Consider the following 3773-nt stretch of genomic DNA (forward strand, 5'->3'; position numbering starts at 1 on the left):
GTAATTGGAATCCCAGAAGAGAAAAGGAGAGTGCAGAGAGAATGATTATTTGAAGATATAATAGCTGAGAATATTTTAAACCAAAATTCCCCAAAACAAAAAGATCTACTCAGCTATTCTGCCTGTCAACTTTGTCTTCCAGAATGTGTGGGCACGAGCACCTCGAGAAAAGCAGATCCTAATACCAGGCTCATCTCTTTGAATTTCTTCCCCTTCCTGGGTCTTGGTGTCATCATTCTTCACTGACCTGATAGCAATCACAACCTCAAAGCTGATTAAAAGTGCTATCTAGGGGAAGCAGCAGATGGCGTAATGGTTACATTGCTGAACTCCCATGCACTCGGCTTTGGTTTCTTGTCCTGGACCTTGCAGCTTAAGACTCATGCAGGGCGTGTGTGCACGTGTGCCCAAAATCCCAAGAAGAGAACAGAGGAGAAGGGATTGCAGCATGACCATCACTTCAGTGGATGATTTCTTGCTTTCTGTAGCTCTCTGTCTCTTCGGTGAGAGCATGCCCCCTATAGAAAAAATCTCTCTCTCTCTCTCAAAAAAAAAAAAAAAAAAAAAAAGCAGCTATCTAGGCCTAGCCATGGAGATGTGTGGAGATGTGTACTGAGAAGAAGACACTGCTACATAGGCTGGGACCACACAGGTGTCCAACCTAAAAGCTGGAGTGGTGGGGTGACCTGTAAGCCCAGTGACTCCAGGAGGCTGAGGCAAGAGAACTGCAAGCTCAAGGCTAGCCTGGGCATCAAAGCGAGACCCATCTTACAAACAAAAGCCCTGAATAGGTGGTGTACACTGATAGTCCAGCTGGGAGACTGAGACAGGAGGAGCGTAATAGTGAGACCCTGTCCAAGAAAACAAAAACAGGAGATATGGTGGCGCAGTGGTGACAATATTCTGCAAGGCTGATACACATGGGAGGATTCTGTTTGCATCCAGAGACCTCCTTAAAAGTTCTGTGCATACATGTGCCCATGATCTTGAGCTGGAAATGAATCAAAGCAGAAAGACCCTGTTGGGTCTCTCTCTACCTTTGTCATTCTCATTCATGGAAGGAAGACATAAAACCAAGCCAAAACAAAACAAAATGACAAAAATGTTTTATTATTTAATATTATTTATTATTGTTATTATTTATTATTGTTTGATAATTTTAACATTATATATATTTTTTTTGGCAAAAAAGAGTCAATTCATTACTTTGTCCACTAAAAGTATTGGAAATAAAAATCAAGGAATTTTTTTTTCCTAGTTTTAGTTCTTTGGGAATTGCTGGTCTAATCTAATTTATACAATATGTTAAGTTAGCTATTTTTCAGACACATTTAAGATGCTAGCATTTAATCCATTTTCTTTATTAATTCCTTCTCATTTAAAAGATAAGAATATAAAAAGAATTCTTAGATAGTAAGGCTATTTTGCCCTTGAAGTAATACAAGTGACCTCTGTTTTTTGTTCCTTCTACTCTAGGTTCTCTCTTGATTTTCTATGAAATTACATGCCAACAATAATATGTACTATTGTACATTTATTGGGTCATTGGGAAAGTCGTGACATAGTTTTGTATAGAAAAACTTAGAAAAGTATGTCATGTCTTTCCCAATGACCTAATATTGTACCCTTTGGCTCTGTTTGCCTTCACGTGCCGTCTTGAGTTGGCGTTATTTATTTATTTAGGGAGATTTTTGCTATAGGGCACATGAACTTACTGGAGAGACAAAGAGACAAAATGTGAGAAATCACACCCTACAGGATGTGATGTTGGGATTTTGGGCACACACACACACACACCCCTGGCATGAGTTTCAAGCTACTGGGTTTGGGACTTGCACTGCAGTTGGCCATGTGGGAGTCCAGTGATGTAACCATTATACCATCTGCTGGTCCCTAGTTATTTATTTTTAAATGAAACTGTTTACTTCAAGATAATTATAGATTCACTGGGGAAACTCAGAACCATTGGGGCAGGCAAAGACTTCTTAAATAAGACACTCAAAGCACAGGCAATAATCCCTAAAATAGACAAGTGGGACTATATCAGATTAAGAAGTTTCTGCATAGCAAAGGACACAGTAACAAGTGTGAACCAAAAACCCTCAGAATGGGAGACTATTTCTGTAAAATATGTCTCAGACAAGAGACTGATAACCAGAATACACAGGAAACTCAATCGACTTACTAGAAATAAAATGATTAACCTAATTAATAGATGGGAAAATGAGTTGAACAAGAATCTCTCTAAGGAAGACATATTAACAGCCAAAAATCCTATGAGAAAATGCTCAACAACCCTCATCATAAGGGAGATGCAGATTAAAACTACAATGAGATACCACCTAACCCCTGTCAGAATGGCAAAGATCAAAAATATAAAAAGTGGTAAGTGTTGGCGGGTATGTGTGAAAGGGGAACTCTCTGACAATGTTGGTGGGAATGTAAACTGGTTCAGACACTGTGGAGACCAATATGGAATTTTCTCAAAGATCTACAAATAGAACTATCATTTGATCCAATAATCCCACTTCTGCATAACTATCCAAAGGACAGAAGAATGCTCAGTCAGTAAAGCACTTGTGCATCAATGTTTATTGCAGCATTATTCAAAATCACTAAGACATGGAACCAACCCAAATGTCCACAAACAGATGAATGGATTGAAAAAGTGTGACACATATACTCCCTGGAATACTATTCATCCATAAAAAATAATAAGGCCCTGGAATTTGATAGAGAGTGGATGTATATGGAAGATTTGTTGCTGAGTGAAGCAAGTCAGGCTATGAAAGAGAGACATTGCATGTTTCCTCTTAATATATACCGACTGTCTGCACTCTATGGTAGAGACTGAAAGACTGGAGAACATAAAAGTATTAAAAATTGTAATGGACGCTAGAGACAAAGTGGCAAGAGAGTGTGGGAGGGGAAGTGTGTAGGAAATTTGGTGTGTGTGGGGGAAATGGAGAGGTAAGACACTTGTGGGATACGGATAAATTTATTATCTGTTGATGAGGATGTGTATGGTGGTCTCAACTAGGCTGGACTGAGGAGTATATCATGCTGGGTAAAGTCTCTCCACAATCTAAATGATGTATTGTGATTTAATGTATGAATAATAATTTTAATAAAGTGTGGCACATATTCTCTATAGAATACTACTCAGCCTTAAAGAACAACAAGACCTTGGTTTTTGATAGAAAGTGGTCGGATATGGAGGATCTATTGCTGAGTGAAGCAAGCCAGGATATGAAAGAAAGATATTGTATGTATCCTCTTAATTCATACCAGCTTTCTGCACTTTATGGTAGAGATAGAAATATTGGAGGACATAAAAGCAATGAAAATAGTTAGGGTTCTGAAGACAGTGTGGAACAGGATAGGAGAAGGGAAGAGTATAGAGCAGGATAGCAGGAGAACAAACAGAGAGGCATGGCATTAGTGGGACACAGAAATGGTTTATTACTGGTTGATGATAACATGTTTAGTATTCTCACCTGGACTGATCGAGAAGTATTTCATGTTGGGTAAATTCTTTTTACAAGCCAAATGACATATAGTGATTGAATGTTTAAAACTATAATGAGAATAATAATAATCTGGAAAAAAGTGATGAAAAGCTATTTGATGATGATGATGTGGATAGTAATGTCTTTGTCTTGACTGATATGCAAGGTATTCCTTCTGGAAAAAGAAATGTAATACTGTAAAGATATGTGACTCAATGTAATATAAACAAGATTGTGATAATAATAAATAAGATTTCTAAAAAG

The sequence above is a fragment of the Tupaia chinensis genome, unplaced genomic scaffold, assembly GCF_000334495.1.
Source record: "Tupaia chinensis unplaced genomic scaffold, TupChi_1.0 Scaffold000542_1, whole genome shotgun sequence".
Classification (NCBI taxonomy): Eukaryota; Metazoa; Chordata; class Mammalia; order Scandentia; family Tupaiidae; genus Tupaia; species Tupaia belangeri.